The 10,432-nt window shown below is 39.0% G+C and overlaps 1 long non-coding RNA gene across 1 annotated transcript; it reads left to right on the top strand.

Annotated features, from left to right (window-relative positions):
- Positions 1-823: 823 nt before the first annotated feature.
- On the top strand, positions 824-5,694 carry LOC119708741. The gene is made up of 3 exons (XR_005259171.1): positions 824-923; positions 5,351-5,406; positions 5,564-5,694. It is a non-coding gene; the product is annotated as an uncharacterized LOC119708741 (long non-coding RNA).
- The last annotated feature ends 4,738 nt before the right edge of the window (positions 5,695-10,432 follow it).

The raw sequence follows: 10,432 nt of genomic DNA, 5'->3' as shown, positions 1-10,432 counted from the left end.
TGCACCAAGATTAAATTATTTTAAGGGTGGTCTGAGACTCTGCTAAAGGAAACCTAGGGTCGAGCTGGTGTGTGTGTGGAGAGTGCGGCTGGGAAGGGGCTTTGGTCCCAGCTCAGGAGGTACGAGCATGACTGCCAGGGTGCTCCTGGAGGCTCACACAGGGACGTTCCTTTACATACAAGCCTGTGGGAACAGCTAACATGGATGTATCCCACCACTGGCACCATCCCACCTTGGCTGCTGCAGGTGATAGGACAGGTCTTTGGCTAAAGCCTCTCATTCATATTCCAGCTGCCTGCAACACTAGATTGAAGCATGCTCTTAAGCTTTGCCAAAGCAAAATTTTCTATCCTTCAGTGAAAGGTGTTGAAGTTATGATAGGTTTCTTTTGACTGTGGTGGATTCCAGTCAGGGGTGCCTTGAGGAAGTGGTCTTCAGGGGGACTTTGGTTAAATAACAAGTTTCTTCAAAGTTATGCATAGATTGCAGTATAAATTTGTCAGTCTGACACTTGCTCATTCTGTTAAAAGGAGGATGCGATCCCAAATGGATTATTGGATATGTTACTCTGATAAATTCTTATTTTTTTCACAATTCATCTTAAATTTACTTTGAGATATCATTGCAATTAATATTATTAGAGAAATTATAAAAATACTTGCATGTAGAAATGTGTAGAAAACTATGCTATAATGTCACTGTCCTAAAACATTTAAAAAGAAGAAGGAAATGTTATAAAGTGTTGGTAAATTTTTTGGATGCTGTTTATGTTTGAACTTTTCTCTGTTTTCCTGTAGAAACTTCCGTATCCTCTTCCTGTGTCCCTACAAAGTTTTGTACAATGCAGAACAAGAAATGCTACAGGGATTGTGCTCCACCTTTCTCCTTCCTGCTGGGATATCCTTTCTGTAGAGAAATGTAAAGTATGTAATATTCAAGTTTAAATGTTATATAATTCTTTATCTCAGTAATTTTCCGTAATCTATAACATATCAAGCTGAGTGGCAGAAGTGCACCGCTATTTTTTTGTTTTTATGACATATGAATTTGTCAGCCAAAGGTAGCTAAAATCTATTACAAAGTTTCTTGTTTTCTTGAGTCTTATCAAGGGTTCATGTCTAAGCCAAACAAGACAAGGGTGGGTTGGGTTTTTCTCTTCATTGTTTCGACTGAATTAACAGGAAGGGGGGAGTGCTTTACCTGTCTGACACTGGAGCAATATTCATTAGCTCCCACTTTTCACTTGTCTGTCTGTCCAGACTCTGTCTGCATCCTTGTGGGAATTGTAGGGGAATTTCCTAATTCCCAGTAGTAAATAAAGTAATTAGTAAAGGCCTTTATCCGAGTTCCAGTTTTAATTCATTCTAAAAGCTAATACTTAAAACAAAACAAAGGAACTGGACTTTAAAAGTGTAGGCAATGCTAATGGATGATGTTCCTGAGCAGTCAGCGTAGGCTTTAACCATTGTACTCTTCCTCTGTATGTTGGAAGCCTGTTTTATAACCCTACACACATATAAATGCAGATGTGTATATTTATGTTTCTCATTTGGATCATTCAGCAGTTCTTTCCTAACCATGGCAATAAGGCATGATGCTGGGTATGATGGAAGAGAATTATTCCATCATCTGGTAGACAGGGAAGATCAGAAAACAAACAGTTTAACTGAAGTACATGTATGTTAAATAATAAAAAATCCATGGGGCTGCCCAGCTAAAAACAATGTAAAAAGGCATAAACTTTAAAAAATATGGGGAGGTTTCAGACAATTTGTTGAAACACACAGTAAGTAGATGGTTTACAATCTACTTTTAAAATAATAGAGAACAAAACTCCTGCCTCTGCATGGATAAGATGTGCTGAGTTAAATTCCCTATAGTCGTCAGTCTTTTATTTTCCCTCCACTTTTTCTGATAATGTTTATATTTTATTGGGGTAGTTATCTTTCTTTCTGTGCTAAATACAAAAACCAAACAGAAAAAAAGGGAAATGTTTTGACTTGCAGGAAATAATTAGCATGAAGAGCAAAATAACAATGTAACCAGCAAAATTCATTATTTCATGTTTGTGTCCTCACTGATTATCACATGATTAAGAAGTATACATAAATTTAACCTTTATTTTATTTATCATACTTATTTATATGATAATGTTCTTGTCTGGTCTTTACTTATATAAAAATTATGCCTTTAATAATAGGCAATTTAGCTCAAGAATAGTACATGGAATGGTCTCTAAAAACCCTTGTGTTTAAAACTGATAAAATGACACTGAAAATTAGGGAGTGGGGTTTTTTCTAATCAAATCACAAGATCACAGTTAGCACTGGGAAGTGTAGTTTTGCATGTGGCAAATATTTATGATTATGTTAGAGCATTCTGCTTCTGTGGATAATGGATTTGATTCCAACTCCTATTCTGCTCAGGCTCCCTCATGTCTAAATTAACAGAACACTACTAAAATCATTGGTGTTACTCTGAATTTTCATTGGGTTAATTACAAACCATTTCAGAGCCCTGTTGATGTTTCAGAAATAAATACTAACTTCCTAATCCCAAAGAGACTGAAATAACTTTAACCCATTTTTTTAAAAAAAAGGAGTGTTCTCTGAATACAGACTATACGAGTGCAAGTTAGAGAACCAATGTGTGTGTGACTGATTTGCACACTGTGAGGAGTGTGCATGGCATCTGAGTTCTCCCTGCTAGCAGGTAACCCAGGCTTCCCACTTCAGCCAACCTGACCAACATTATATTCATAGAATCATAGAATGGTTTGGGTTGGAAGGGACCTAAAGATCATGTACTTCCAACTCCCTGCCAAAGACAGGGACACCTCCCACTTAGACCGTGTTGCTCAAAGTCCCATCCAACCTGGCCTTGAATGCTTCCAGGGATGGGGCATCCACAATTTCTCTGGGCAACCTGTGTCAGTGCCTTACTGCCCTCACAGTAAATTCTTAGTAAAGAATTTTTTCCTAACTAATCTAAAGCTTTTCCTATCTAATCTAAAGCTACTCTCAGTTTGAAGCAATTCCCCCTTGTCCTGTCACTACAGCTCCTGACAAAGATTCCCTCTCTAGCTTCCCCACAGGCCACCTTCACATGGTGGAAGGTTGCTATGAGGTCTCCACTCAATCTTCTCTTCTCCAGACTGCACAGCTCCAACTTTCTCAGCCTCTCTTCATAGGGAAGGTGGTCTTATCATCTTTGTTCCTTCCTCTGGACTTTTTCCAACAATTCATGTCCTTCTTATGTTAGGGGCCCAGAGCTGTGTGCAGCACTCGAGGTGAGGTCTCACCAGAGTGGAGCAGAGGGGCAGAATCCCCTTCCTTGACCTGCTACTTGTGCTCCTTTTGATGCAGTCCAGGATTGCATTGGCTTTCTGGGCTGCAAGCCCACAATGCCAAGTCATGCTGAGTTTTTTGGCAGCCATCACCCCAAGTCCTTCTCTGCAGGGCTGCTCTCAATCATTTCTCCACCCAGCCTGCAGGTTTGTCTGGGATTGCCCCAACACACCTACAGGTTGGGCAGAGATGAAAATTACTTTAAACTCCATGAAAAATCTGCGAAAATTAGCTCTTAGGAAGAAGACCCTGTTAATGCTACAATCAGGAGGAAGTGTAACTGAACTCAACAAGTCACAGACACCAATGAGTCCACATGATGAAAAGGTATAAATGCCTTTATCATGTGATTAGAGTCAGTTGGAGTTTTCACTTACTAGGCAACAAAGAACCCCAGTCAGAAAAGGTAAAGCCATATGAAGCCAGACTTCACTTTCTCTTCCTTTCTGGAATAACTTGTTTTTCTCCACAGCTCCACAGAGATATAAATTCCTCTCTTCTTGTCTAACCCACACAAGAGGCTACTAGGCAAGACCAGACTGTCCTCAGGACCAGTGTTACGCCAGTTAAACATAGACAGTCTTTAACCACCCTCTTATTTGGCCTGTCTGGTTGTCTCAATAATCTTGGTTTGCCTATCAGAGCCTCAGGAAGCCACGTATCAGAGGGTTCAGATAACTTTGTTCTGCTCCCTGGATTAACCCCAAAACCAATGCAAACTGTTCAATACCTTCCCCTAGAGGTTGCAGGCATCTTTTTTCCTTGAGAGTACCAGAATCACACACGTGATTCTAACAAGAAAAAGTTTTCTTAACAAAAGGTGAAAACTCAAAGAAATGTGTATTTTACCCTAATTTATTAGTTACATTTCTGATCAGCTTTATTAGATGAGACAGATAAGACCTGAGTTCCGTGGAAAAAGAAAGAGGCTGCTCTAGTGAAAGACTTATTAAAGGTAAAGAACAGTGTTTTGAATGTTTAATAGCTATTTCAGAGCTTGCATTTTCAGGCGTGTTTGTTTGTTTGAACATCATTATAATCAATTCTGAACAATTATTTCTTCACTCCAGAAAAACTGTTTCATCATTTGATTCAATTAAAAAAAAAAAAGTGTGTGCTTCTATGAGGAGCTTGTTGAGGCAAATACACAAAGAAAAGATGAGTGCTCTGTGTAATTCTGAAAACTGTGAAGTCAGAATCATGACCTGCGTCTCCTGTGCGAGGTATCCCAGTTGGGCATTTACCATGATGCTGATAGAGTTTCTTTCCCCTTCCCTGTGCTTTCCCAGTCAGTATGGTCAGCAAGACCTCCATGCACTCAAGTGCCACATCATTAAATCATGGCTCTAAGTCATATTTAAAGCAGGGCTGCATCTGCCCCTTCAAGTTCCATAGTCTTCACTTCTCTCCCCCAGCAAAAACCTTCCTTTGAGGCCTGATACTTTCCCTACTTGAGAACAGCTGCCAAGGGAGTTTATGTTTGTGAAAAAACAAAAATGAGTTACAGGCAGAAGATTAATTTAATAATCTAGAAACAGATGCCCTCAAGGATGTGTGGTATAGAAGAGGAAACAGCAACTTCTGTGATGCCTGTCTTTCTCCCAGCAAGAATCACCTCTGTCTTTCCTCATTGCAGCTTTGCCAGCTACTTTTAAGGTAGGACTGGTAGCTTAGAGATGTCTATGCACAAAGCAAATCTGGAATTGCAGCATTTTGGCCCTTCTTAATGAGTTTTTCCTCTCACAAGACTGCTTCATTTCCATGGAACTGTACAGAAATAGAGGTGGTGTCTTTTTTCAAGGTGCTTGTTGTTTCATTGCTTCTTCAAAGTTCTGCATAATGTTTGAGTGGGTTGAAAGAGGAAACTGAGATATTCTGGGTCTCTTGGCAAGGGTTCCAGGAAGTGATGAACAGGTATTGATAATGGTCCTTTGCTTCAGGAAGGGAGAACTTAGCTGTTTTAAGATTTTTGCCAAATTGTGAGAGTATTTCTTATCTTTCAGGGGATATTACCTTGCAGTGATTTGTATTGTCAGCCTTCTGAGGTCTGGAGAAAAAGGTTTGTCATCTCTCTGGAAAATATCTGCTTGAGAAGGTAGAGCCACAAATGTTGAAACTAAGGGTTTTGGCATTATCTGCGAGGTTTTTGGTGAAATTGCTTAGAAAGGATAGGCAAACTGTGCAGGTAAGATATCAATCACACTGTCACTCTGCAGCAGGTATTTGCTATTTGAGTCACTTCAAGCAAGACTTACACTGTCATCTGTCTGGAGATGACAAGGAGTCACCAGTCTGTGAGATGAGGATGGGATTCTTCCAGGGTATAGAAGAGAAAAAGTAACAAAGGTGGAAAGGACACTAAAGACATTTCATCTACTATCAAATGCAGAATGAAAAATGTCTGCTCCAGAGAGCTGCAAAGCAAACAGCACATGAGGAGAGGGGAGGGGACGGGAGGGGATCTAAACTGTCTTCAGTTATATCTATGGAGATATTCTATTTGTTCACTAACGTTAATGCTAATGTACAGGGTTGCTCTGTACTGACTGTGCTATTGTATGAGATTACAGTGCATTACTGGGTGCAACATTAGAGATTGCAGAAAATCATTGGTCTGTGAGATATGAACTGAAGAAATTTTAGAAGCGTCTGCTTTGGGCTGTCATCATTGCTTAGGAAGTTTCATAAAGACCTTGCACTGATGTCCTAATTTTAAAAGTTTGGGGGTTTTTTTTTGTCACTGGTACTAATGAAATTTCTGCAAGTAAAATGATAACTGTTGTCACTTTTTTTTCCCATTTTTTGGCAGTTGACATCTTGCATATTATAAACCAAATTAATTTGAAGAATTAGAAGCTGTACCTGTATGCACAACATCTTACATATCTTAAAATTATGAAGAAGAAAATCACCCAAACCTCTGTTTTCTGTCAGACACGTACTTGGGATTTTTGAGTGAGCATGTATTTTGAACATCAAAATTCACTGAGAATGAGGCTTCATTTCCTAGAGGGAATAAGGATTGTAGCTGTTTGTGCTAAGTGAAGCCTCTAACCCCACAATTTTCAGGTGTGGCTTTTACTGTTCTTTCTCAAAATAATGAGAAAAACTAACAGTTTGTGTTATTATATTAAATTGATTAACTTACAGAACTAAATGGGATGAATTTTCTGTTTAGGAGTTCAGTTGTACATCTTTCTAAACCTTTCAGCCTGGAAACAACCCACACACCGCAAGGAAGTGTGTGTGGTGTTACTGTCTGGTAACTTCAAAGTAACCTTGGTCTCTGATTTATAGAAAATAAACAAACATCCTTTTAGGTAGCATGCTGATCAGCTGCAGAAATTATTTACTACAGCCTGTTTAGGGTAAGAATTTAGGAAATTCTTGATGAAGATAACGGATCATCTTTTGAAGTGTCATCTTTCCAATTTTTTTTGAGCTATCATGCAGAGACTGTCTTTCCCTAGTAAGATTATTTTATTTGCTCTCCTCAAGTCCTGTCAGCATTTATTTGGCTTGTCCAAATCCCCACTCACTTTGTTTTTTTCATTGATTCTGTTTTTTTAGGCCTATACTGATGTATTTTCACCTTACTTTTCACTTTTCCAAGTAAGTTGTTTCCATATTTTGAGGATATGTAAAAAAAAAATTTACAGGTCTGGCTTTTATTTTATATTCACATTTAGGTTTTTTCACATCTGTTTCTTTTTTTGTAAGTATTCTGAGGGAACCACTTTGCTTGATTTTTTTTTTCATTAAAAAAGATCTCCATTTCTGTTCCTATGGATTTTAAATATTTTCATGTTCAGTCATCTGCAAAATAAAATTAGTCTTCAACTCAATATTTTTTCAAAGTAAAAAAGACTATGGCTTTAGGAGGCAGACAGGAAGTTATGCCCTTTTGACCCAAAGAACTAAGAGGAAGGTTGGGAGGAAGATGATAAAGAAAAAGCAAAGGAGAATACAATTTGTATGCACTGGTCATGGATGTCAAAAGTTTCAAATTATCCCAGTAGGAGGTACTTGGGGAGCAATCCCAGGCAGAACGTGGAAACATGTTGTAGTGCACCACGCTGTATTGACTTTTTCTCCTTGTTCCCTGGAATTGTAACTTGGATATAGCTATTTCCAGACATCTCACAGAAGACTGGGTTTTTGTGATCCTTTCAACTGGTTATGTGTGAAATCAATGTTTATGAGGACAAACTGCTCCTGCACAGTATTGTCAATCTAGGAAGTGCACATTACTGTGGAAGTAAAAGCCTCAGCAATGCAAATACTTGGGATCATGATTTCTTTTCTGTACCTTTGGTTTTTTCTCTTTCTTATGTCATACTTATTTTGTTCTTTTTTTTTTTCCTGTATTCTTCTATGGTTTGTGGGTTTTTATCTTTTGTTTTTAATCTGTTTTTCCTAAACTATTTATATTTATGCTTTTTTACATCCCCCGGCTCTCCTCATAATTTTTCAATGCCTGTGGGAAAGGAAAATGGGGCAAAGCTTATCTTTTTCCATTCTACAGATGAAAATCCAGAGGTTGCACACAGAGAGATTCGGAGAGATAGGGGAAGGAGTGCTGTTGCTATGGGAGTCTTCTTTGCTTCCTCTCTTCTGCAAGAGCTTATCCTTAGTGAGTCCAGGGGACTCAAGACAGGAAGAGGCTCTAAAATTCTTGCCAGAAATAGAAAACAGGTAACTTGATCCTCCTTTTATCCCACAGAAACTTGAGGACAAATGGCTGTGCCCAGTAAGTGTGACAGCAAGGCAAGAAATTAGAAACAGTCCTGTCCCGTGGATAAGCAGGCTAAAAGAGAAGAGTGGGCAGAGATGCCAGGACTGCAAATTTGACATCTCCTTGGCATGTCAAAGGACAGGAGAAGGCAAAGAATCGCACTGACACCCTGTTGCAACACGTACAGGGGGATGGTGACATAAAGCCAAAATGTACAGCTGGATGATGACACAAATTACTCCCAGAACCCAGCTGTCGGTGTGCCCCAGTGCTCCTCCTTGCCTGGGGCAGCTGAATGCAGAGTCCTCCTGGGACCTCAGATCAGGCAGAAGGGCATAGCTAGTAAAGCAAAGTGGCAATAGTTGATGGACATTTCTGGTAAACTTGGCATTATTTTCAAAGTCTATGTCATGACATTTTATGCTTTGCCATAGACACGTGTCAAACATCTTGTACTAGCAAATCATCAGCTGCTGCACAGTGCAAAGCTTATCTTTAATTAAAAGGTAATCCACACATACTGAACATTTGTATTTGTGACCCTTACATTTATCAAAACAAATGTTCTTACATCCATTGTGTCTGAGTGTTATTGGAGCTTATGTTTTCAGGCACTTACACCAGGCAAATCTGAGCTTAATAGATGTCTGAAGATTGATGGAATTGTGATAGAGAAGAAATTGGTCCAGTCTCTTCAAAATCAGGAGCTCTATAGCTGGGTGTAATAGCTGTACTTCATATTTGCATGGAGAGATGTACACGAATTTCTCTTCAAATTAATTACTTCATTGTCTTTATAATGTTTGACAAATTTTACATACACTTGTCCTCTTAATATATTTCCAGTACATCTAAAAATGAGTAAGATGTAAAGTTGCTGATAAGCTGAATTGCATGTTTCCACTTAAATCTGCATTCCTTTTTGCCATACTTTGTTTTTTTTCTTTAGAAATATCCCAATATTTTGCCTATCACATTTCCAGTATACCTGTACTTAATGCTCTTTCATTTCCTTTGTCTAGCACAAGATGCTAGATTTGTTATTCCACAAAGTCCCATGGAGAGTAGGGGGGGAAAAAAAAGAGAGAGACAAAAAAATGTTAGTTTAGGAAGTAAATCTACTCAGTGCTTTATCTCAGCATCCTGTCCTCCTACTGCTTTTCATATGACCTTTTTCATGGCTCAGAATTTATTACTATTGTAAAAACCACGGTTATGTTTCTTAAAAATTTTCAAGAAATCCATGCCCTTTTTTAAAGTAGATAGGATTCACAAATGACAAATCACGCTCTCTTTGAAATCCTTTTCCTTCAGGAGCAACTCCAGAAATTTGCTAATTAGACCACTAAACCAAAACACCACAGCAATAATGCTGTGCAGAAGGAAAGGAGAAGACATCATTATCACACTCTTATTTACCATTTCACTTCAGGACAGCACAGGAACAACTATGTTGTGTCAGCTGATGTGCACAATAAGTAGCAGTCCTTGCTTCAGGAAATGTGAAATTTGTGAATATATTTATAGCCAGGTTTGTGGCCCCCTGGGAACTCCTTTCATGGTTACCTGTACAAACACTAGTGTAGGAATCCAGAAATGTTTGCTGCCGATACAAACACCTGCAGCTTTCCTCCAGCTGAAGCCCAGTATAGTTTCACTTCCATGGAAGAGTAACAGCTCCTTAGTGTAAACAGAGTGAAATAAAACCCAAGACACTTCATGCTCTTTAAATTAAAGATGCTTTACACATATATATGCTTACTGAAAGGACTTCCAGTGAGGCATAATTGTGTGGGGTCTTTGTAATATACCTGGGTCAATGCTAATGCTAGAAAGTTCTTATTCTGTGGGTCAGCATTGCTGCTGTCTGCAGCCCTGACCTGTCAGTCTGTAATGAATCAATCTGCAGAAGAACTAGACTAACCTGTATGTGTCTCAGCTTTCTTAATTGCAGACCACAAACACTGATAGAACCTAAAATGTTTGTTCAGTCTAGACTGAGCAGGGAAATGAAGGAGCACATTGAATGTGCCCTTTGGGAGCACCTTCAGATCCTTTTAAGGAGGCAAGGTCTACATATGGCATCAGAAATTCAGACTGTGTACAAAAGCAACAAGTGCTCACAAAAGGCTCCTTAAAAATAATTTAAATTAATACAAAATAATCAGAATTGTGTGTGTTATAGTTTGGGAGTGCATTTAGCATCTCTGGAAACTGCTGGCTAGACTGTCCACCACAAATACGAGCAGCAGGTGAGACACTGCCACCTCCCTTGTCCTATCCTAGAGGTGACAGGTCGCTGCTTGCTGAAATGACCCCAGAGATGCAAAGGGTGGAATCAGAGACACAC

Source organism: Motacilla alba, chromosome 1A, assembly GCF_015832195.1.
Source record: "Motacilla alba alba isolate MOTALB_02 chromosome 1A, Motacilla_alba_V1.0_pri, whole genome shotgun sequence".
NCBI lineage: Eukaryota > Metazoa > Chordata > Aves > Passeriformes > Motacillidae > Motacilla > Motacilla alba.
This window is presented reverse-complemented; position numbering and strand designations above follow the sequence as displayed.